The sequence below is a fragment of the Nycticebus coucang genome, chromosome 5, assembly GCF_027406575.1.
Source record: "Nycticebus coucang isolate mNycCou1 chromosome 5, mNycCou1.pri, whole genome shotgun sequence".
NCBI lineage: Eukaryota > Metazoa > Chordata > Mammalia > Primates > Lorisidae > Nycticebus > Nycticebus coucang.
The window spans coordinates 114,330,528-114,356,954 of NC_069784.1; positions in this window are offsets into that span (position 1 = coordinate 114,330,528).

Consider the following 26,427-nt stretch of genomic DNA (forward strand, 5'->3'; position numbering starts at 1 on the left):
AGAAAGTTGACAATAAGAGCCTAAGAAAATAACTACACTAAAGAATGTAGCTAGTAATTATTTGGAGCTAGAATTTCAACCAAGGGCTGACTACTGCCTGACTTGTCCAACACTTTACTGTATGCACTATTTTCTATCTCTAAGAAAAATGAATCAGACCATAGGTGACAAGAGTGACAGAAATGAGAAAGTAAGACTTCCCCAACCTTTGCCATCTGGACCATGTTCGTTAGCCTGCTACACATCCTCGTCAGGTGAAAAGGGTTGAATTCATTATACTCCTCTATTCAAGCAACACTGTCACCGTGTGGGGCTACCTTCATGTTTTATTTATTTATTCTTTGATCCCACTTTTCACTTCCATTGCTTCCCCCCCACCCAAAAACTTATCTAATGCATCTGGTCTGGGAAGGAGCTCAGAAAATTTCACCCCAAAATATGACTTCTTGAGATAAAGAGTTTTTTGGATTTAAGGCCCTAATGAGAGCACATGTAGTGAAAGTAGGATGGAGTAAGTCAGGTGAGGGCCAACAGGACATGGTTGGTCTGGGGGGTTTAGGTCCTAAGTGACCTTTAACTCCTGTCTCCCATTCTTATTATTTTGTAAATTTAGCTTCCACCCTAAAAATGCCTATTTTGGGTGGTTTAGGAGGATTAATTTTAGGAGATTAACTTTTGATTTGGAATGTTGTTTTGGGTCTTGGGTTATGTGGACCATTGTTGTGTAAAATAAAGGTTAACATGGGTTTTACTTTGAACTTTCATGTATAAAACTGTGATTTTGAAAATGTAAGAACAGAGCAGTCCTGGAGAGACTACTCTTAAGGTTCTCCAGAATCGCCAGCCAGCCTTCTGACAAATAAAGTTTGGTGAACCAGTCCCTGTCTTTGCTTATTGGTGGCTGGACCGTCTTGTCCTGTAACATTTTGGTACTAAACAGGCCTTGGAAAGGACTTTTCCTCCTTCTTCATAAAAAAGAACAGACCCATCAAAAAGAACAATCAACTTTTTTCCTTCCCTATTATCTCAATACATTACAGAAAAGATCAAGAATGCAGCCAGACCTAGTGTGAGTCATTTAAATATACCACCTGTCTCTCAAGTTAATCTAATTAGCAAAGAACCATTTATCAAGTCAATCTTTTCCCCCCTATCCATTCATTCTCCTGAGTATCTATTCATCCTCTCCAGTAACCATTTTATTACTCCTGAACAGAATGACTTACATTCTTCATCTCTCTCTTCCCTCTAAAATGAGAGTATGTAAGTGTCTGGACCCCACTGGGATATTGAATAGTCATTCTATGATTATCCCCATGCATACAGTACATAAACCTCTTTTTCTTATTTATCTGCCTTATTGTAATTGATCTTTCAGAGAACCTTCAGGGGTTCAGGTGAGGTGAATTTCTGGTAGGTATCTTGTAGTTGGGTTACTTTTTCTTTTATGTATTCAGCTAGACTGTATCTTTTAAGTGAGAAGTTTAATCTGTTTATATTCAAGGTTATTGTTGATATATAAGGGTAAATTCCTGTCATTTTATTAATTGATTTATGATTTTTTGAATATTCTTTGTTCCTTACTTTCTCTGTTATTGTCATTGTGGTTTGGGGGTTTTCTGTAGTGGTAACTTTTAAGTCTTTTCTTTTTTTTAATCCTGACATTTTTATTTTATTTAATAAATTAACTAATTTATTTATTTTTGAGACAGAGTCTCAAGCTGTCACCCTGGGTAAAGTGCCATGGCAATATCATAGTTCACAGCAACCTCCAACTCTTGGGCTCAAGCAATCCTCTTGCCTCAGTTTTTTTTATTTTTAGTAGACACAGGGTCTCACTCTTGCTCAGACTGGTCTCAAACCTGTGAGCTCAAGCAATCCATCGCCTTGGCCTCCCAGAGTACTAGGATTACAGGTGTGAGCCACCACACCCAGCTTTTAAGTCTTTTCTCTTCCTTGTTTGTTTAATCAACTAGTGGTTTTTATATTTTTGTGTGTATTCATGATGGTAGACATCATTCTTTCCTTTGGTTGTAGAAAATCCCTTCAAGTATTTCTTGTCAGACCAGACCAGTGATGATGAATTCCCTCAGCTTTTGCTTGTTGGGAAATGTGGAGGATTGAACATCATGATTACAATAGCAGTCACCAATCTCAGAACTCATCTGAGGAATTGCTGAGAACAAAACATTCTCCTGGCAAGCCTTGAGATCTCTTGTGCCTTGGAGGCAAGCCACCAAGTAACTCAGTAATCCTGGAGGAGCAAAGATTGGTCCTGTGGTAGTAAGGCTGATGTTAAACTTTAAACATTTTATGGAGTAGTGGATAAAAGGCACGTGGTTCTTACAGGAGTAGTGGAGAAAAGGCATGTAGTTCTTTTATAGTGTGTGGTTCTGAGCACGTACCCCCATCAGATCATCACTTGGAGAACGTTCCAACCTTTGTTTTACCCCTCAATAAAAGACCACTGCAAAAATTGTTTGGGTGAGCACCTTTGGTGAGCCTCACCTCTTGCAGCTTGTACTCTCAATCCATGTCCTGACTTATTCCGTTGAGTGGCTGTGACAGGGAAAGACTGTATTTCTTCTTTATTTATGAGGGATAACTTTACTGGATATAGTATCCTTGGCTGGAAATTTTCAGCACTTTAAATACTTCATCCCTCCTGGCTGGCTGGGTTTTCTGCTGAGAAATTTACTGTTTCTTTGATAAGGGCTGTGTCATAAGTGCCTAGACACTTGTTTCTTGCTGTTTGTAGAATTCTATTTGTCTTTTACTTTTCACACTTTGACTATCATATGTTGTGAAGAAGATTTTTTGAATTGTATTTATTTGGGGATTTCTGAGCCTCCTATATATGTATGTCTAAATATCTTCTAAACTTGGGAAATTTTCATTTATTCCATTAAATAGGTTTTCCAAGCCTCTCATTTCTGTTGCCTTCTGAGACACTGAAAAATAAAAAATTTGGTCACTCGCTAATGCTTCTTGTCACTTATGCTTTACTCATTTTTTCGTTCATTTTGGCCTGACTGAGTTTATTTCAAAATGTCTACCTTTAATTTCTCAGAGTCTTTCTTCTGTTTGATTTAGTGTATACTGAAGCTTTTGAATGCATTTTGTATTTCATTCAATTTCAGAATTTCTGCTTGGTTCTTTTTCATGGCATATATCTTTTTGGTAAGTTTCTTGTTCATGTCCTAAATTGTTTTCTGATTTCTCTATATTGTTTTTCAGAATTCTCATATATTTCCTGAGCTTTAATATCATTATTTTGAATTCTTATTCTGGGATTTATAACTATATTTTTTATTTGAACCTATTGCTGGAGAATTATGTTCCTTTAGAAGTTTTGTATTTCCAGGTGGTGCCTGTGGCTCAAGGAGTAGGGCACCGGTCCCATATGCCAGAGGTGGCAGGTTCAAATCTAGCCCCAGCCAAAAACCAAAAAAAAGAAGTTTTGTATTTCCTTATTTTTTTCATATTTCCTTATTTTACTATTGAAGGAGGTCAGGAAATTTCACCCCTAAATATGACTCTTTGGTATAAAAATATTTTATTTTTTATTTTTTTTGTTGTTGGCCATTTTTTTTTATTGTTAAATCAAAAAAAATTCAAAAATGCACTGTGTACATTAGTGCAATCAAGGGGTAAAATGTGCTGGTTTCATATACAATCTGAAATATTCTCATCAAACTGTTCAACGTAGCCTTCATGGCATTTTCTTAGTTATTATATATACACATTTGTATTCTGCCTTTAGTAAGTTTCGCCTGTACCCAGTCTAAGATGCACCGTAGGTGTGGCCCCACCCATTACCCTCCCTCCATCCTAACCTCCCCACTCCCTTTCCTTTCCTGGGCCCTTTCCCCATAGTCTTGTGCTATAGTTGGGTTATAGTCTTCATGTGAAAGCTATAAATTAGCTTCATAGTAGGGCTGAGTACATTGGATACTTTTTCTTCCATTCCTGAGATACTTTGCTAAGAAGAATATGTTCCAGCTCCATCCATGTAAACATGAAAGAGGTAAAGTCTCCATCTTTCTTTAAGGCTGCGTAATATTCCATGGTATACATGTACCACAGTTTGCTAGTCCATTCGTGGGTCGATGGGCACTTGGGCTTCTTCCATGACTTAGCAATTATGAATTGGGCTGCAATAAACATTCTGGTACAGATGTCTTTGTTATATTGTGATTTTTGGTCTTCTGGGTATAAACCTAGTAAAGGAATTATAGGATCGAATGGCAGGTCTACGTTTAAGTCTCTAAGTATTCTCCAAACATCCTTCCAGAAGGAATGTATTAGTGTGCATTCCCACCAGCAGTGTAGTAGTGTGCCCTTTTCTCCACATCCATGCCAACATCTCTGGTTTTGGGATTTTGTTATGTGGGTTACTCTTACTGGGGTTAGGTGATATCTCAAGTAGTTTTGATTTGCATTTCTCTGATGATTAAGGATGATGAGCTTTTTTTCATGTGTTTGTAGATCGTGAGTCTGTCTTCTTTACAGAAGTTTCTCTTCAAGTCCCTTGCCCACCATGAGACGGGATCACGTGCTCTTTTCTTGCTAATATGTTTGAGTTCTCTGTGGATTCTGGTTATTAGACCTTTATCAGAGGTATAACTTGCAAATATTTTCTCCCATTCTGAGGGCTCTCTGCTTGCTTTACTCACTATGTTCTTGGCTGTGCAGAAGCTTTTTAGTTCGATCAGGTCCCAGTAGTGTATTTTTGATACTGCTTCAATTGCCTGGGGAGTCCTCCTCATAAAATATTCACCCAGGCCGATTCCTTCAAGATTTTCCCTGCACTTTCTTCAAGTATTTTTATAGTTTCATGTCTTAAGTTTAAATCTTTTATCCAGTGAGAGTCTATCTTAGTTAATGGTGAAAGGTGTGGGTCCAGTTTCAATCTTCTACACGTTGCCAGCCAGTTAACCCAGCACTATTTGTTAAATAGGGAATCTTTTCCCCACTGAATGTTTTTAATTGGCTTGTCAAAGATCAAATAATGGTAAGTAGCTGGATTCATCTCTTGGTTCTCTATTCTGTTCCAGACATCTACTTTTATGTTTTTGTGCCTGTACCATGCTGTTTTGATCACTATCGATTTATAGTACAGTCTCAGGTCTGGTAGCGTGATTCCTCCTGCTTTGTTTTTATTTCTGAGTAATGTTTCGGCTATTTGAGGGTTTTTCTGATTCCATATAAAATTATAAAATGAAGTATTATATTTTCAAAATCTTTAAAATATGGCAATGGAGCTTTATTTATTTATTTATTCATTTATTTATTTATTTTTAGTTTTTTGCCACGGCTGGGTTTGAGCCCACCACCTCCGGCATATGAGGCCTACACCCTACTCCATTGAGCCACAGGCGCCGCCAGGCAATGGAGCTTTAATAGGAATTGCATTAAAATTATATATTGCTTTGGGTAGTATAGACATTTTAACTATGTTGATTCTTCCCAGCCATGAGCATGGTATGTTTTTCCATTTGTTAACATCTTCAGCTATTTCTTCTCTTAAAGTTTCATAGTTCTCTTTGTAGAGATCTTTCACGTCCTTTGATAGGTATACTCCCAAATATTTCATCTTCTTTGGCACTACTGTGAAAGGAATAGAGTCCTTGACTGTTTGTTTGGCTTGGTTATTGTTGGTATATATAAAGGCTACAGATTTGTGGGTGTTGATTTTGTAGCATGAGACATTGCTATATTCCTTGATCACTTCTAAAAGTTTTGTAGTAGAATTCCCTAGTGTTTTCCAGATATACGATCATATCATCTGTGAAGAGTGAAAGTTTGATCTCTTCTGACCCTATGTAGATACCCTTGATCGCCTTTTCTTCCCTAATTGCAATGGCTAAAACTTCCATTACGATGTTAAAGAGCAATGGAGACAATGGGCAACCTTGCCTGGTTCCTGATCTAAGTGGAAATGATTTCAATTTAACTCCATTCAATACGATATTGGCTGTGGGTTTGCTGTAGATGGCCTCTATTAGTTTAAGAAATGTCCCTTCTGTACCAATTTTCTTAAGTGTTCTGATCATGAAGGGAGGCTGGATATTATCAAAAGCTTTTTCTGCATCAATTGAAAAAATCATATGGTCCTTATTTTTTAGTTTGTTTATGTGCTGAATTACATTTATAGATTTACGTATATTGAACCAGCCTTGAGACCCTGGGATAAATCCCACTTGGTCATGGTGTATAATTTTTTTGATGTGTTGTTGGATTCTGTTTGTTAGGATCTTATTGAGTATTTTTGCATCAATATTCATTAATGATATTGTTCTATAATTTTCTTTTCTTGTTGGGTCTTTCCCTGGTTTGGGGATCAAGGTGATATTTGCTTCATAGAATGTGTTGGGTAATATTCCTTCTTTTTCTGTATTTTGGAAGTTTAGTATTATAGGTACTGGTTCTTCTTTAAAGGTTTGGTAGAATTCTGACATAAAGCCATCTGGCCCTGGGCTTTTCTTTTTAGGGAGATTTTGTATAGTTGATGCTATTTCAGAACTTGATATAGGCCTGTTCAACATTTCCACTTCATTCTGGCTAAGTCTTGGTAGGTGGCGTACTTCCAGGTATTGGTCGATTTCTTTCAGATTTTCATATTTGCGAGAGTAGAGTTTCTTGTAGTATTCGTTAAGGATTTTTTGAATTTCTGAGGGGTCTGTTGTTATTTCATCATTAATCATTTCTGATTGATGAAATTAGAGATTTTACTCTTTTTTTCCTGGTCAGGTTGGCCAAAGGTTTATCAATTTTATTGATCTTTTCAAAAAACCAGCTTTTGGATTTATTGATTTGTTGTATAGTTCTTTTGTTTTCAATTTCATTTAATTCTGCTCTGATTTTGGTTATTTCTTTTCTTCTGCTGCATTTGGGGTTGAAGTGTTCTTCTTTCTCCAGTTGCTTGAGATGTTCCATTAAGTTATTGACTTCCTCTCTTTCCGTTTTCTTGAGGAAGGCTTGCAGTGCTATAAATTTCCCACTTAGGACTGCCTTTGCAGTATTCCAGAGGTTCTGGTAATTCATATCTTGATTGTTGTGTTGTTCCAAAAATTTGGTGATTTCCTTCTTAATCTCATCTATAACCCATCTATCCTTCAGCATAAGGTTGTTTAGCTTCCATGTTCTTGTATGGGTATGCAGATTCCCATTGTTATTGAGTTCAACTTTTGTTCCAGATGGTCTGAGAAGGTGCAAGGAATAATTTCTATTTTTAAATTTGCCGAGTTTAGATTTGTGGCCAAGGATGTGGTCGATTTTGGAGTATGTTCCATGGGCTGATGAGAAGAATGTGTATTCAGTTTTGTTGTGATGAAATGTTCTGTAGATGTCTGTTAAGTCTAGATGTTGAATGGTTGAGATTAAATCTAAAATTTATTTGCTTAGCTTGTTTTTGGAGGATCTATCCAGCACTGCTCAAGGGGTGTTAAAATCTCCAGCTACTATGGAACTGGAGGAAATCAAGTTGCTCATGTCTGTTAGAGTTTCTCTTATAAATTGAGGTGCGTTTTGGTTAGGTGTATAAATATTAATAGTTGAAATCTCATCGTATTGAGTATTACCTTCAATGTGTCCATTCTTATCCTTCCTTATTTTGGTTGGTTTAAAGCCTATTGCGTCTACAAATAGGATTGCAACGCCTGCTTTTTTCTGCTTTCCATTTGCCTGGAGTATAGATGACCATCCCTTCACCTTGAGTCTAAATTTGTCTTTTAATGTAAGATACAATTCTTGTATGCAGCAGATATCTGGCTTCAGTTTTTGTATCCAGTCAGCCAACCTGTGCCTCGTTAGAGGACAATTTAAACCATTCACATTAATTGAGAATATTGATAAACCTTTTGAGAGTCTGGTGGACATTTTTAATCCTTTGGATCAAAAATCCTTTGATCAAAAAGTTGGAATTTGATCAAAATTTTCTGGGTGAGTTTACTTTTGTGGTGGAGGATTATGCTGGTCTTATGGAGAATAGATCTGAGGATATCCTGGAGAGCTTGTTTAGTTATGGCAAATTTCTTCAACATGTGAATGTCATTGAAGTATTTAATTTCTCCATCATAAATGAAACTCAGTTTAGGTGGGTACAGGATCTAGGGTTGAAAGTTATTTCGTTTTAGGAGATTAAAAGTCGATGACCATCCTCTTCTAGCTTGAAAGGTTTCAGCAGAGAGATCTACAGTTATTCTAATATTTTTGCCCTTGTAGGTGATGGTTTTCTTTTGTCTGACTGCTTTCAGAATTTTCTCCTTCATATTAATTTTAGTGAAGTTGATTATGATATGTCTGGGGGATGTCTTATTTGGGTTGAGTCGTGCTAGAGTTCTGAAACTGTCTGCTATCTGAATTTCAGAATCTCTTGGCATGTCTGGAAAGTTCTCCTTCATAATCTCATGGAGAAGAGACTCTGTGCCTTGTGAAGCCACTTTGTCGCTTTCGGGTATCCCTATGAAACGAATATTGATTTTCTTCTAATTACCCCAGAGCTCTCTGAGAGAGTGATCTCTTCCTCTTTGAGAGTTAGGGAGCGTTAGGAAGCTTTCTTCTAATTACCCCAGAGGAAGCGTTAGGAAGTTTTCTTCTAGCGTTAGGAAGTTTTCTTCTAATTACTCCAGAGCTCTCTGAGAGAGTGATCTCTTCCTCTTTGAGAGTTAGGGAGCATTAGGAAGCTTTGTCTTCAATGTCAGAAATCCTTTCTTCTGCTTGTTCCATTCTGTTACTGAGGGATTCTACTGTGTTTCTCAGATCTTTGAGGGATGCAACTTCTTGTCTCAATGTGTGAAAATTTTTGGTCATTTTGTCTTTGAATTCATTGAATTCTTGAGATATCTTTTGGGTTACTGCTTGGAATTCTAATTCGATCTTATTTGCTATCCAGATTCTGAATTCGATTTCTGACATCTCAGTTATTTGTTTGTGCATGGGGTCTTGTGCTGTGTCTGCCCCATTGATCCTTGGGGGAGTTGATATAGTCTGACTATTCATATTGCCAGTGTTTTTCTGTTGATTTCACCTCATGATTGTTTTTCACCATTGCCTCTGGCTGTCCTCAGAGTTCGGGAGATGTTTCTCAGGTTAGACTCCAGCGGGATCACTCTATTGTTGCTGGATCTTTGTAGGGAGTGACCCTGTGTAGTTCCTCTGGGTCTGCCCAGCCAGGAAGTTCTGGTTGTGGAAGCAGCTCCAGAGTGTGATACACCCAGATTCAGCAACAGGGCGGAAGGTGGTGTGCACGGTTCTGGGAGTGCCTGGTGCCCAGTGACTTTGGCACAGAGAGCCCAAGTCTCCAGCAGTCTCTGGCCAGGAGAAGTGTTCTGTGCAGAGGCGGGGCACACGCCCCGCTCCGGAGGGCACACGGCTACCAGAGTCCCTGGCCAGACCAGCAGGCCAGTGTCAAGGCATGGAGGGTACAGGAGGGAGGACGCAGGGTTGCGTAGCTCCCGCAGTTCTTGGTCAGGGCATGCGGAGGCCCAGTGGGCACAGTTTGCTGGTTGAGGGTCACAGCGCAGCTCTTATGGAGGTCCTGGTGGCACCAAGCCCAGGAGTTTGAGGTTGCTATGAGCTGTGACACCACAGCACTCTACTTAGGACAATAGCCCGAGGCTCCACTGTGCCAAAACCAGTCTCGCTCTGCCTCTGAGGGTTAAGGCTGTAAGGAAGCTCAGTCCCCACCTTTAGGCTGCTCAGTCACTAGGTTACTAGCTCCCGCCTGATCCTTGCTCTTCGACCCTGAGGGCGGTGCTTGCCGGGGCAGTTCTCTTATTATGGCTCCCTGCAGCCCACAGCCAAACACTATTAGCTCTGTCTGGCTCAGCGGCTCAGTCTGGGGCCTTAGACAATGCCCAAAGTTCTCCACACTCCTCTCAAGCTCTCCCCAAAGGCAGTTCAACTGAGTGCCAAGTCCAAAAACACCGAAACAGTTCACAGATAAGACCTTTCCAGTTTGCAGTCTCACTGCTGCTTGTATTTATGGCTGCCAGTGGTATTCGGTCAATTGGATACATGCAACCACTTGCCAGTTTTCCACTGCTTTTGTTCTCTTCTTGGGGTCCACAAGTCCCTTGCTGACTCCCTGTATCCTCAAAGGGATGATTATAGGCAGATCCCACCAGCCAGAGATGCCTGGAATCTTATTTCCCCAGACTCACCGTGCCCTGTTGCAGGGAGGCCGTTACTTGGCCACCATCTTGGATTCCTCCTGTATAAAGATATTTTAGATTAAGGTCCTTAGAGGTTAACTGGCCATTGGTGCTCTCCCTCTATCTGCATAATCTGGACTGACTGACTGGATCAGAAAATCAAAGAGGACAATTGACTTCCCTTCCTCTCCCTGTTATTTCAATGTATTGTAAGAAAGAAGATCAAGAATGCAAACAGTTTGGGCCTAAATCATTTAAAACATAATACCTTTCTGTCAGGTTAACTTACAAGTCAATTGGTTTCCCTCATTTATTGGTCCTATCTAACAGCATTTTTTGTTCCCCTAAACAAAATTATCTGTACTGCTCGTGTACTTTTCCCCTCTAAAAAAGAAGGTCTAAAAATAACTGGATCCCATTGGGATATTGAGTAATCACTCTTGTGATTCTTCTCATGTGCATGGTATTTAGAAATAAACATTTCTCTTATTAATTTGCCTTAATTGTAAGTTGATGTTTCAGTGAACTTTTGGGGAAAAAGGGCAAGTTTCCCTTCACCATTACAGTTTGACATAGTGGGCAGGCTGTCAAAGCAGCTCTGCTGTACTAAAAGCTGCAATGAGGAAAATTGGTACTCTGACCAGCCAGCACCATGCTGGGATTCCTTACTTACCAGATGGACTTCCAGTTTCACTCTCTGTGGTCTCCAGTTGGGCAGACGACCAAAGATCATTGTCCTTTCCACGTTTAAGATTAATGAGTGAAAAGTTTCTGTGTGTGACTAATCTTACAAGCGACTCTGGTATTGCTATTTTTTTTGTACTTCATGGTGAATAACTATTCATATTGTTTTATTCCATCTCCTCTCAGAAATACTTTTTAGTGTTGTTGTTATTGCTTGTTATTATTCTTTTGTTGATTGTCTTTCTGTGATGTTTATCAGAAAGAGTGTTACAATAGGGTAGAGCACAGACCGAGCATTCCATAAGCCTGATGTCTGAGCTGCCCCTGTAGACTAGCCAGTTAGATGGTTCTGTCTGGACTGGCATCTATCAAGACAAATATCACTGCAGATTCCCGAAAACAAAAACCGTATGAAGTTTCCCTTTCATCCTGTTTCATGTTCCTGAGCTTGTCTTGTGACTGAGTGAGAATTCTCTCCTCAGTTTTCACCAAATGGGGGACATGTTTCTTCAGGAACATGTCAGGCAACCAGTCTGACAAGATTAGGGGTCTGAGACACATAAGAGTCTAAGCAGCACACTCTTTATACTGAGCGTGACAAGCTCTAGAGGAAGTCTTTGTCTTAAAATGTCCTACCCTCTTTGTGTTCTTGTCTATTTCTGAGAGTGAATTTTTGGGAATCTTGGAAACTGTCTTTTATATAAAGAGACATTGGATTAAACTACCTTCTCTGTACCATTTATAGGCTAAACCTAGAAAATTATCACCAGGGATGTCTTTTAATATAAAGAGACATTAGACTGAATTGCTTTTAAAATAAATATAACATTGAGATTAATGACCAAAAGATGGGTCTTTTTTTAAATTTCAGGTTAATTTGAGGGTACAAAGAAATAGGTTACAGTGTTTGCATTTATTAGGTAGAATTCCTCTTATAGTTGTGTCTGCCCCTAAGAGGTGTGCCATACACCCTAACATTGTACCCATTAAGTGGAAACACACCCATCCCCATCTCTCCTCCCCACAGCCCCCCTCCTTCATTACCCTTTCTCACCTGGAATTGATTTGAGTTTTTCTCTTATGTGAGTGTGTAATAGATCATGTGCTGACTTCATATTAGTATTGAATATATTGGATTCTTGCTTCTCCATTCTTGTGATACTTTACTGAGAAGAATGTGTTTGAACTCCATCCAGATTAATATAAAAGATGTGAAGTCTCCATCTTTTTCTAAAGGCTGAATAGTATTCCATGGTATACCTATACTACAGTTTGTTAATCCATTCCTGAGTTGGTGGGCATTTAGGTTGCTTCCACATTTTGGTGATTGTAAACTGAGCTACGACAAACATACGGCAAATGTCCTTATGATAAAATGATTTTTTGTCTTCTGGATAGATGCCTAGTATTGGGATTGTCATCAAATGAGAGGTCAAATGGGAGGTCTAATTTGAGTTCTTTGAGGATTCTCTATACTTCTTTTCAAAGAGGCTGTATGAATCTGCAGTCCCACCAACAGTGTAAAAGTGTTCCCTTCTCTCCACATCCATATCAGCATCTGCAGCTTTGAGACTTTGTGATGTTGTTCCTTCTCACTGGGGTTAGGTGGTATCTCAGGGTGGTTTTGATTTGCATTTTTCTCATGATTAGGGACAATGAACATCTTCTCAAATGTTTGTTAGCCATTCATCTGTCTTCCTTAGAGAAGGGTCTGTTCATATCTCTTGCCCAATAGTAGATGGGATTGTTTGTTCTTTTTTTATTGATTAATTTGAGTTCTCTGTAGACTCTAGTTATCAACCCTTTGTCAGATTCATATCACGCAAATATATTTTCCCATTCTGAAGGCTGTCTTTTTGGTGTAATTGTTGTGTCTTTGCTGTACAGACAATTAAGTCCCATTTGTTTATTTTTGTTGTTGTTATGATTGCTGTTAAAATATTCTTCATTAAATCTTTCCCCAGTCTGACATCATCAAGAGTTTTTCCCATGCTTTCTTCTAAGATTCTTATCATTTCTTGTCTTGTATTTAAATCTTTTATCCATCTTGAGTCAAACTTTTGTAAGTGGTGAAACATGTGGGTTCAGTTTCAGTCTTTTACATGTGGTTATCCAGTGCTCACAGGACCATTTGTTGAATAGAGATTCTTTTCTTCACTGTATGCTTTTGTTTGGTTTATCAAAGATCTGATGGGTATAAGAGACTGGTTTCATCTCTTGATTTTCTATTCCATTCCATGTACCTATGTCGCTGTTTTTGTGCCAATACCATGCTGTTTTGATCACTGTGTTCTTGTAGTATAACCTAAAATCCAGTAGAATGATGCCTCTGGCTTTGTTATATTACTAAAAATTGCCTTGGCTATACAGTGTTTTTATGGTTCCATATGAAATGAAGAACTATTTTGTACAGTTGTTCAAAGTATGATGTTGGTATTTTAATGGGGGTGCATTGAATCTATAGATTGCTTTGGGTAGTAAAGACAATATTGATTCTTCCCAGACAAGAGCATGATATATTCTTCCATTTGTTAATGTATTCTGATATTTCTCTCTTTCTTTCTTTTTTATTAGGGACAGAGTCTCACTTTTTCTCAGTAGAGTGCTGTGGCATCACACAGCTCATAGCAACCTCCAACTCCTGGGCTTAGGCAATTCTCTTGCCTCAGTCTCCCGAGTAGCTGGGACTACAGGTGCCCACCACAACACCCAGCTATTTTTTTGTTGTTGTTACAGTTTGGCCGGGGCTGGGTTTGAACCTGCCACCCTCGGTATATGAGGCTGGCTCCCTACCCACTGCCCTCTAATTCTTTTCTTATGGTTTCATAATTCTCTTTGTAGTGGTCCTTCACCTCTTTTGTTGGGTATATTCCTAGATATTTCACTTTCTTTGAGGCTATTGTGAAGGGAATTGTGTCTTTGATTAGCATCTCAACCTGGCTGTTATTGACATATATAAAGGCTACTGATTTGTGGACATTGATTTTATACCCTGAGACATTACGGTGCTTCTTGATCACTTCCAGGAAATTTGTTGTTGTGTCTCTAGATCATATCATCAACAAAGAGCAAGGGTTTTACTCCTCTGCCCCAATTTGGATGCCCTTTATATGCTTCTCTTGTCTGATTGCATTGACTAGAACTTCCAGAACTATGTTGAATATGTGACAATAGTGGACATCCTTTTCTAGTTCCAGTTCTAAGTGGAAAAGCTTTCAGTTTTACTCTATTCAGTATATTAGTTGTGAGTTTGTGATCAATGGCTTCAACAGGTTTAAGAAATGGGAGAAAAGTAGAAAATACAAGAAAAGTAGAAAACTCTTTACAAAAGAGAGAAAATTAGAGAAGTGGAAAGGAAAGAAGGAATAAAAGGGGTAGAAAAACTGTAGCAAAAAATGGAGCCCTTATTATTGAAGAAAGTAAAAATAGAAAAATAAAAATACAATAGAACAAAACAAGAAAATATCCTAATTGAAAAAAATTGTAGAAAAAAAAGAATACAAGGAGGAGAAAAACTAACAAAAATGGAGCCATTACCTTTGAAGAAAGAAACAGTGAAAAATTAAAAATGCAAAAACAAGGCGTGGCAGTGGTTGGGGCACTGGCAGTATGCACTGGGGCTGGTGGGTTCACACCAGCCTGGGCCTGCTAAACAGCAATGATAATAACAACAACAAAAAATAGCCAGGTGTTGTGGTGGGTGCCTGTAGTCCCAGCTACTTGGGAGGCTGAGGCAAGAGAATCGCTTAATCCCAAGAGTTTGAGGTTGCTGTGAGCTGTGATATCATGGCGCTCTATCAAGGGTGACATAAAAAAGAAAATGCAGGATGCTCCAATTAGGAGACATGGTTTAGCCCCTTTTAAAATAGTGTTTTATCACCCCATGTCTACCAGGATGCCACCCATAAACCTTATATCGCTGGGCTGACCGAACACTATGGGGCTTTAAGCAAACAGTTGGGTGCCCATGACTAGCTACGTACAGATGCTAACTCACATGCTTGGAACATGTAATCAACAAATATTAGGAACATGGCCCTCGCCAGGTAACAGGCCTGGTCATCCTGTCTGACCAAGAGATTGTGTGTATATTGAAGTTTTAGAAGACGATATGCACCATCACCGCACAAGGAAGGCCCTTATAAACTACTTATGCTGCCATAAAAATAAAAGTAAAATCTGGATTCACACGAGTCATGCCAAACTATACTGAGACAATTGGAGGATGACCCCTACAGGTGACCCAAAAGTAAGGATTTCCAGGGCCAGTTCTCAGGCCCCTGAAGTAGATGACTTTGTGAAATAGACAGCTTTTTCCTAAAATTGTAGATCAAGGAACCCCGTATTTCATCTGTATATTCTTTTTTGTGTTTTAGTCACCCCCATGGTCCTTTTTAAACACTTTTTTAAGCCTCCCCTTTCAAGAATTGCACCTTGGAAGCTGAGTGGAGATTGTCTCAGCCTATTCCACTCTCTCTTTAATCTTCCACTATGCCTCTTCTTTCAAACTATGACTTGCTCTCAGTAACCCTTGCATTTTTCCACCAGGTCAGACGCAGACCCATCATTCCTCATCAGTCCTTCAAACTCTGGTGACAATAACGAATTAATCTAATTGCTGGCTATGTCAATGTCTAAACCATACAAAAAAACAAAACAAACAAACAAAAAACCTGAACTTATTTTTATTTCTGCCAATGTAAGTGCCTGGTGGAACCAGACGGGAAGATGAATATGTGACAAGATGTGACATCCACAACCAGAAGAAAAATGTCACACTGCTTCTCCTCCTGTTGGTGAGTCTACTGGACACAGAAACAACTCTGCTAAAGCTCAAGAATTTATTTTACTCAGATAGAGGCAGTAGAAAGGAATTTTTCTCTCTCAATTAAAATACTGAATGTTTTCTGAGTGACATGCTAAAATAGTATTGTGATCAGACTCTGTGGTTTGATTCCACAAATGAGATTTTTGCACCTCTTACAAAGATCATAGATGGTGCTGACATTAACCATCATGATATCAGTGGTTGTCAAATCACCCAATGTGATGGGTAGCTCACAAGCCAGGCTTGTGCAAGTTGGGGTAGTTCATTCTCTCCCCTTGTTAAGGCCAGACACTAAGGATTACTTTTGGATAGACCAAAAGTGTGGACTGATGTGGCTCTGTGACAAAACCAAGTCCTATAACTGCCAGACATGGATCAAAGGCCTTTCATGGCCTGTTCTTCCCATGGACTGGCAGGGACACATAGAAATTGGAGATGTGGAAGGGACAGTGAGGAAGAAAAGGCACAGCAAACTCCAGGCTGGGAGGACACAGTTTCCATCCTGACCCCATCTGTGAATAACATCAGTCTTTAAATTTTGTGTGGCAATAAAAGTGCACGAGTGGTTCCCACCCAGATGGCAGGATGCCATGAGCTTGGTTATCTGACAGCCTCTGTTATCGGGTACTCCACTTTGGATGCCAGTCAAATTACAAACCTGGGCTCTTTTGTTATAAAGAACTCAGGTTTGTACCAAGCAAATGTACTAGATGGGATATTCTTTTTAAAACCTACTGGTATAACATGGGTCTAAGTTCTTTCTGGTGCATAGGACATTATGTCTTTTGGCTTTTATTCTGAGTGTGTGTAGTAGTGTAAAATCCATGGGACTCCTTCAGCTGTGTGCTTGGATACTAGGAGGGTGAAGCCAGGCTGGGCAGACCCGTCCTCCGTGGCTTCCTCCAGCCCTGGCTGTGGTAGGCAGGGGTGGGGTGATCCTCGGGCTGCCAGTAGAATGCCCAGGTGGGGGCAGCAGCGACTGTGCTGTGACCCTGCCTCTGGGGGGAACAGGGTTGCTTTCAGTGTGAGCAGCCACAGGTAAGTGGCGGGGGGGCATGTGCTGGGCATGCACTCCATTCCTGCTTGACCCTACAGTAGCCTGCACCAATGGAAGTTACCAGCAATGGAATTTATCCTTCTGTGGGGAACGTGAAGGTGTTCAGCGGCTCCTCTGCTGGGATGCCAGAGGGTGAAGTCACTGTCAGTGGCTCTCCTCTTGGCCCCAGCTATGGGCATGGAATGTCAATAGGGTTTGGGGGATATGGAGATTCAGGGGCTGCTGGGCCCCAGGGCAGGACATGGTCTGGTGGGAGCTGGGGCCCCAAAGTGGTACTATGTGTGTACCACTTTAAAAAGAGCTAAAATGATTAATGTTATGTTTACTTTACCATAATCACAAAAGATTTATTAACCTGTCCTACCAGAGTTACAAGTTTCCTTTATAATTACCATTGGTTTTCCAAATGTCTTTGCACTATGACTCCAGCCACCCTTTCCAGGCTATCCTAGCATTGCATTCAATGCATTAAAACACACCCTCTAGCCCACAAATATGCTTCAGTTTGACATACTCTTCCAAGAAATGTATTCTGCCTGTAAAATCTTTTATTGAGATATAATTTATGTAAGTAAAAATTTAAGCATACCATTGAATGCCTTTTGACATATCTATTGAAAATCTAAATAACTTAAACCAAAATAGATTTTTCATTCCTTGGTGGAAATGACTAAGAGAAAAAACAGATTTAGTTAAAAAATTTAAGCTGGTAATTATTCAGATGTTCTGAGATCACTTAGAAGTACCAAATGGAATTTTGCTCCGATATTTACTTTATTCTTAGTGTTTCCCTAATATCTACTTGTATGTTTTAATATTTAATTCAAGTATTTTAAGATCTTCTATTTCCCAGCAAATGAACTGACTGATTTCCATTTAAGACTATCACTAACTTGCAACTTTGATTTCATGAATCGCTTGATTGTTTTTCCTGGTATTAAACTTCTGTGAATAAACATTACTTGGGATGCTTATAAGCACCCAAGAACATCTGGCTTATGGTCTTAATAAAGTAAGCCTTAAATTTTATGATTTTTTTTAGTGAGAACCCAGAAAAATTTATCTTCACGAGTCCTCTTTCCATCCCTCTTCTTAAAAAGAAAATAATAATAGGTATAACATTAAATTATTTTTTTTAAATTAAACACAAAAATGTTCTATGTATTCCAAAATATGTAAGATGTTAGATTAATGTAAATGAATCACTCCACACTTTATAGCAATGGCTAAACTAATCAGACCTTCATTTACATGAATAAGTTTTTTAATAGCTTTGTATGTTCTGCTTTGGGAATCATCTTTATTCATTAGTTTCTTTCCTCCAGTGCTATTAAGTATCAATACTTATGCTCATTGGCATTGCCATCAGTTTTATATCAATCTCATTAGTAGCCCTATATGTAGTCATGTTAATTAAAAAGGATGTCAAATCTCAAAGATAGAAATTTTATTCTTTTTCATAGCATTCAGTTCAAGAATGACAGATAATTATGAGTAAGTATAAGAATACAAATTCATGCTGCAAAGAAAAGCAAGTAAAGGAGGAAGCTTGTTTCTTCATCCCTTTGTGAGGAACGCAGTCTTGCGGAGGAGGCTTTATTCTGTTCTACGTCAGAGACACACAAAATGAGAGACATTGTGATTATTTTTGATTTATGTGAACCAAGTGTTAACTAAGCCATGTAGTCCCTGCCCTGAAGTAGAGGTATGCTTTGTAATCTCAAATAACTTGCTGTGTATATTTTTTAAATAAAATTAACTAAATGATTTATAGATGTCTTCATTTGTTTTTTGCTGTTCATTCATTATTTTATTCACTCATGCATTCCTAAATTATTAACTGATTGGTTCATTCACTCATGTAATAAATAAATAAATAATGAACACTATACTAGATAGATGGTATTTTCAAAGGATTAAGAACATGCATCGTTGAACCAGACAGCCTGGAGTTACATTCTCTCTCTACCACTTAGTAGCTTTGTGTCTCAATTTCTTCTTCTATAAAATTAGGATAATTTAAAAATTAAAAATGAGAAAATAATGGAATCATTATCCATGGGTTCCTATATGTTAAGGGATTGGTCTTCCATGGGCTGTTGTCAGTCTGTCACATTGTAAGTATTAATGCTTAACAGCTATTATGATGTGCTAAGTTGTGTAGACTCAGATAGTACTCAGTACTCAGTAAAATAATAATTCAAACTTTTAAAAGCTATTTTCAGTCCACCTTATACATTGTAAACTCTGTAAAGATTTCACTGTCATTATTAATCATTCTCATCTTGTTTTTCCCCCATGAATTTATTCCTATCTGCACCAAAGTGCATGAATTTGTTTTATAGAAGAACTTTTTTTTATCATTCTTTTCTACTAGATTATGGATTTTTTGACTTTTTTTATTCTCCATGGTTGACCACCTCCTTCAGTGGACCTAATTTTCATAGACCAGACCAGAACTTCAATAGAAGTTTCTTATGTTGACCACCTCTGTATGTTGACCACTTTGTTACAGTCCCTTGGGTGGTCAATTTATAGAGGTTCTACTATTTCAAAAACATCGTCTAAGAATGTTATTTTTAGTACGTCCATGGTTTTCTTTTGTCTTATTTTCCATTTTCTTTTACCATTATTTTCAAACATCTGAATCTCATTTTAGTATTTTTGGCATTGAGCAGATTCCATTTTAATAAATATTTCTTAATTTGAAAATAAGCTTAAGAAAATCGATGTTACTCAGTTGGACACCCTATGGAATGCTTAGAATCAAAGAACAAACCAAAAATTATTCCAGATTGTTCTGGCCAGGCACAATGGCTCACGCCTATAATCCCAGTATTCTGGGAGGCCGCAGCGGGTGGATTGCTTGAGCTCATGAGTTTGAGACCAGCCTGAACAGGAGCAAGACATCTCTAAAAAATAGCTGGGCATTGTGATAGGTGCCTATAGTCCCAGCTACTTGGTAGGCTGAGGCAAGAGGATCTCTTGAGCCCAAGAGTTTGAGGTTACTGTGAGCTATGATGCCATGGCACTCTACCGAGGGCACAAAGTGAGATTCTGCCTCAAAACAAAACAAAACAACATTCTGAATAACCAAATAAAACCAGACTGATACAATAGTAGTTTATTCCACTCGTGTTATATTTCTAAAATGTAGTGATAGTTGTCAAGAATCTTGCTATTTGGTGAGGTATATTTTAGAGGGAGTCCATGTGAAACTTTCCAATCTTCTTATTAAAATATTGGTAAAGAAAGTAACAATGACCATTATGCTGAGACATTCGTTACTATTTTTATGGAGGTACTCTGTGGTTCTGTCTCATTCAGTAATAAACATAGTGTTAAATGTAGTTGGCTAAAGAGTTTCACTTTCTGAAAAATATTTTATGATTAGTGGTGCATTAGTCAGGGTTCTGCAAAGAACCAATAGATTATCTATCTATCTATCTATCTATCTATCTATCTATCTATCTATCTATATAAATAAATGTGTGTGTTCATGTGTGTATGTAGAGGAAGAGAGCAATTTATTAAAAGTTATTGGCTCACATGATTGTGGAAGCTGAGAAATCGTCTATCTACAATCTGAAGACCCAGAGAGCCAGTGTTAGGGTTCTAGTCTGAGTTCAAAGGCCTGAGAATCAAGCGCACTGATGGTATAAGTTCCAATTCAAGGTCAGGAAAAGATCAATGTCCAGTTTACACTAACAAGCAGAGAAAAATTGTCCCTTCCTCTGACATTTTGTTCTATTTAGGCCTTTAAGAGATTAGACAACGCCCATCCATGCTATGAAGGGCATTTTTTTTTACTCAGTTTACTGATTGAAATGCTAATGTCATCCAGAAACATCCTCAAAGACACATCCAGAAATAACGTGTAGCTGAATACCTGGGTACCTCATGGTGTAGTCAAGTTGACACATATACTCAGCCATCACAGGCAGATAATAATAGGTACCTTGACATTAGCAAATAATCCTTCCAGTAAAAAGCTGTTTAGCAGGACATCAGATATAAGGAGTATGTTTTATTTGTAATAACATCCTGATGGGAAAGATAGATTGAACTGATCATTTATCTTGATTAATTCACACGGAGGTCTTGGAAAATGATTAAGAATTATATAAAAAAGTAATCTCTCCAAATATACAGGTATGTCTTAAAAAGATTACTCTTACACATGGGAGGTGGATCGTTGAAGGGATCAATTCTAGAGAGAAAGAAATCAATTAGGCAATTCTTGAAGATTACCCAGACAAGAAATGTTTGAAGCATCATCCAAACATTTTCACTGAGTTTGGCAAACTCTTCTGTAAAAAGCCAGATGGTAAAGACTAGGTTTTTCAGGCCATACAGTCTCTGTTGCCACTGCTTAACTCTACTATTGTGATGTGAAAGTAGCTACAGACAACACATAAATGAATGAGAATGGCTGTGTTTTGATGAAACTGTATTTATAGAGCCTGAAATTTAAATTTTATGTAATTTTAATGTTTCACAAAATGTTCCAATTTTTTTTTTCAGCCATTTAAAATGTAAAAATCATTCTTAGCTTTTAGGTCATATAAAAATAGGAAGTCAGATAGATTTGGCCCATGGTTATAGCTTCCCCTGGATCTGAAAGTATGGCAGTGGTTCTATAGAAGAGAGAAAGGGAATTGAGTGATGTTTAGGAGATAGAATATATAGGATTTGGTGGCTAATGTTACACTGAAGGCTGAGGGAGAGGCTACGGCCTTGGGTGGGTTTCTGTATTCTGGTAAAATAGTGATTATTATTCCTTGATACAGAAATCCAAAAGATGTAAGCTAGACCATAGAATGAAGCTAAACTTTGCTCAGTTGATATGTCAATAGGATGTACAAAGGGAAACACTCTCAAATTTCTTCATCCTTGGAGCATTGGCCGTGAAGTAAAAGAGAAGTAAAGTCTTAGAAAGCAAACCTCAAATTGTGAATCTTTTTATTAGAATGACTCAAAACACGTAGATAAAATCTAGACATTTTATATAATTCTTCTAATGATATGTTTTTGCTGTCCAATATCACAAGTTGAAGCTATTCATACTTGAGCTGGATAAAATCTTGATGATAAAACCACCATATTTGAAGACAATAAGAAACAATGCTGTATAGCAAATAATGTCATCAGTTTATCAAGAGAGAAACAGAGGACAAACTAGGGGAACACAAAAGTGTTTTGCAAAGGAAGAAGGCAGGACTGGCTGACTATTGTTACCAAATGACCAACAGAGCCAGACAGACATGGGGCAACACAAAAATCACCTGTGACATCCCAGATCAGGGCTACCACAATCCTTTCCTAAGCAAGGTTCACAGGCCAAGGTCAGTTAATAGCTGGCCTTTCATTGCTTCCAAAAGCTCTCCAGAGCTGCTGTTAGTTAATTGACTATGGATTAGGTTAAACCATCTTTATATACTTAGAAAGAATTTAAATTGTTTTATGTATTAATTTATTTATATGAAATATAAATGAATATTTATATCAGAATTTACATATCTGTGATTGGAAGAGAGGATGATCACCTAGTGAGCTAGCTCAGTGATAAATATGTATGTGTGTGTACATATATATGTACATATATACACATATAGTATCAGTAGATTCAGATGACTAGTTTTTCATTCAGGATTTTGCATCTAAATTTATAAGTAAAACAAAACTGTCATTTTTCTTTCTAAGATTCTTCTTATTTGGTTTTGCCATCAAGGTTTATCTCCCTCATAGAATAAATTGAGGAGCATCACCTTTCATTCTATTCTATGGATGAGAATGTATACAACTGGAGACAGATGTTACTTGAATATGTGGAACAATTCACCAGAAAAAGCAAACTGATTGAATTATTTTTGTGATTGAATTATTTTACCAGGCCAGAACATGAAAAACCAAAACAGAGCAACGCCCCCAAGGGACCATGAGGCAGAGACTACAGAAGACTCCACCTATAATATATAAAATATTGATTGAAATAATGATCATTACAATTGCTTTTTGAGTGAGTTTTGGTAATTTATATACCAAAGAATTAAAAAGATAAAAAAATTAAAAGCTTATAAAGTAAAAAAGGTATAGAAAGCTAAGGTCAATTATTATTGAAGAAAGAAAACATTTTAAATAAATTTAGTGTGCTCTAAGTATACAGTGTTTATAAGGTCTATGTAGTATACAGTAATGCCCTAAGCTTTCACATTCACTCACTGCTCACTCACTGACTCACCCAGAACAACTTCCAGTCTTACAAGCTTCATTCATGGTAAGTGCCCTATAGAAGTGCACCATTTTTTATCTTTTATACCGTATTTTACTGCACCTTTTCTACATTTAGATACACAGCTGTTACCAGACAAAGAGGGTCCAGCCATCTATCACTGTCAGTCAATATGCAGAGTCCAGGATAGGTCCCACACTGTCAGAAGGGCAGTCATTCTGGAGAACAGTGAGAGTAGCCTTTCCAAGACTGTTCTGTTCTTCCATTTCCAAAATCACAGTTTTATACATAAAAGTTAAAAGCAAGAACCATACTAACCCTTATCTTAAACAACAGTAATCTCCATAATCTGTGACCCATAATAAGCAATAACTGACATGCCCATGCTCCAGAACAACATTTCTAATTCAAAAGTTAATCTTCTGGGAGGTGGAGCAAGATGGCAGACCAGAAGGATCATTCAGCTGAGTTCTTCTAGTAAAACTGAGGAAAAAGAGAGAACCCAGCCATACCTGGTATGAGGACCTTGCCCAGAGTTGTAGCTCAGGGAGCAGAGAAAGGAGGTAGTGAGCTAGATACAGCCTGTGATCCAGAGCAATGGAAATCTGATGCTTTAGAGCAAGGACTCCTGTATTTTTGGTCATGAGGAAGAGTTTGGCTATGCGCAGGATGCTCTGAGTCAAGGTAATTTGAAGAAAAAGAGGAAGCAAGAAGGAAAAAGGAGGACAAGAAGGTAAATAAGTAGAAAGAACAAATGAGGAGGAACCAACAGAAAAATTCAGGCAACATGAAAAACCAAAACAGAGCAACTCCCCCAAGGGACCATGAGGCAGCAACTGCTGAAGACTCCACCTACAAAGAATTAATGGATTTGACACAAAGGAAATTTAAAATATGGATGATAAAGACAATAAAAGGAATGGATGAGAAAATGGAAGGACAGAACCAAAAGATGTATGAGAGATATGTAGACTATAGAGAGGATATGGCAGAACTTAAGGAAATGAAGGAGATAATCAGGGAGTGTAAAGATGCAGTGGAAAGTATCAAAAATAGGTTACACCATGGAGAATAAAGAACCTCAGAGCTAGAAGATAAAGTTTTTAAGTTAATCCAGGTAGTCAAAGAGGCAGAAAAGAAGAGAGAGAAAGTAGAACAGGCACTTAGAGAACTATGAGACTCCATGAAGCGTTCAAACATACAAATAATAGGGATCTCTGAAGGGGAAGAAGATTGTACCAAAAGAATGGAAGCCTTATTGGAGACTATCACAAATGAAAACTTCTCAAGTTTTACTATAGGTACCAGCACACTCCTTTCGGATGATATTGAACCCTGGGTCATCTCAACTCAGACAGAGCTTCTTCAAGACACATTGTAATGAAACTCTCCAAAGTCAAGATGAAAGAAAGAATTCTGCAAGCAGCCAGGAGTAAGTGCCAACTGACCTACAGAGGCAGAGCCATTAGGATGACAGCAGACTTTTCAACTGAAACTTTTCAACTTTCAACAGAAAAGCATGGCCATCCAACTTCAACATTCTTAAATAAAACATTTTTCAGCCCAGAATTCTGCTAAACTAAGCTTCAAATTTGATAGAGAAACCAAATCTTTCGCAGATATACAAACACTGAGGTAATTCATCACCACAAGACCACGTCTACAGGAAGTACTTAGATCTATTCTCAACCCTGACCACCACAATGGACTACCAGCAAAGTAAAGGTCAAACTTAGCTTTCACAATGGCACAAAGGACAAAACTACACAATGGACTTTCACAAAATAAGATTAATAGAACCTACAAGACTTATTAATTCTCTCAATAAAGGTCAATGGACTGAATTCACCACTGAAGAGGCACAGGCTGGCTGATTGGATAAAAAAGCACAAGCCATTCATATGCTGTCTTCAGGAAATACACCTAGCCTTGAAGGACAAATCAAAACTCAGGGGTAAGGGATGAAAAATAGTATTTCAAGCAAATGGAAATCAAAAGAAAGGAGGGGTTGCAATCTTATTTTCAGATACAAGCAGATTTAAAGGAACTAATGCTAAGAAAGACAAAGATGGACACTTTATAATGGTCAAAGGAACAATACAACAAACATACATTTCAATTTTAAATATTTATGCACGTAACTTAAAAGCTCCCAGATTTATAAAACAGACTTTGAGGGGTCTGGGAAATATGATATCACATAACACCATAATAGCCAGGGACTTTAACACCCCTCTGACAGAACTGGACAGATTCTTTAAACAGAATTTAACAAAGATACAAAGGACTTAAATGTGACCCTAGAACAAATGGGATTAATAGACATATTCAGAACACACCATCCCAAAGCTAAAGAAATATACATTTTTCTCATCAGCCCATGGAACATACTCCAAAATAGATTACATCCATGGATACAAATTAAACCTCAGCAAAATTAAAAGACTAGAAATTATATCTTGTATCTTCTCAGACCACCAGGCAATCAAGGTGGAACTCAACTCCAACAAAAATATTCACCCACACACAAAGACATAGAAATTAAACAATCGTACGCTGCATGATATTTGGGTTCAGGGAGATAAAAAAGGAAATCATTAAATTCCTCAAACATAGCAACAATGAAGACACAAGTTACCAAAACCTATGGGATACAGCAAAAACAGTCTTAAGAGAGAAATTTATTGCCTTAGACACCTACATTCGAAAAACAGAAAGAGAGCACATCAACAAATTCATCGACCATCTTATGGAATTGGAAAAAGAAGAACAATCTAATCCCAAACCCAGCAGAGATGAATGAAAATGAAAACAAAAGAATCATTCAGAAAATTAACAAAACAAAAAGTTGTTTTTTTTGAAAAAATAAATAAACTCAATGAATCCCCAACAATAAAAAAAGTAAATAAATAAATAAAAATAAATAAATAAATAAATAAAATTGATAAACCTTGGGCCAGATTAACTAGAAACAGAAAAGTAAAATCTCTAATAACCCTAATCACAAATGATAAAGGGGAAATAACAACAGATGACACAGAGATATAAGAGATCATTTCTGAGTACTACAAGAATCTCTATGCTCAGAAATTTGACAATGTGTAGGAAACGAATCAATACCTGGAATTGCACTCTCTCCCTAGACTTAACCAAGAAGAAATCTCTTGAATAGCCCAATTTCATGAACTGAGATAGAAGGAACAATAAGAAATCTCCCCCACAAAAATGCCCTGATCCAGATGGCTTCACCCCAGAATTCTATCAAACCTTCAAAGAAGAGCTTATACTCATTTTGCAGGAATTATGCCAAAAAATTGAGAAGGAAGGAATCTTCCCCAATACATTCTACAAAGCAAACATCACTCTGATACCAAAACCAGGAAAAAATCCAACTAAAAAGGAGAACTTCAGACCAATTTCACTAATAAACATAGATTCAAAATTCTCAATAAAATCCTAGCCAATAGAT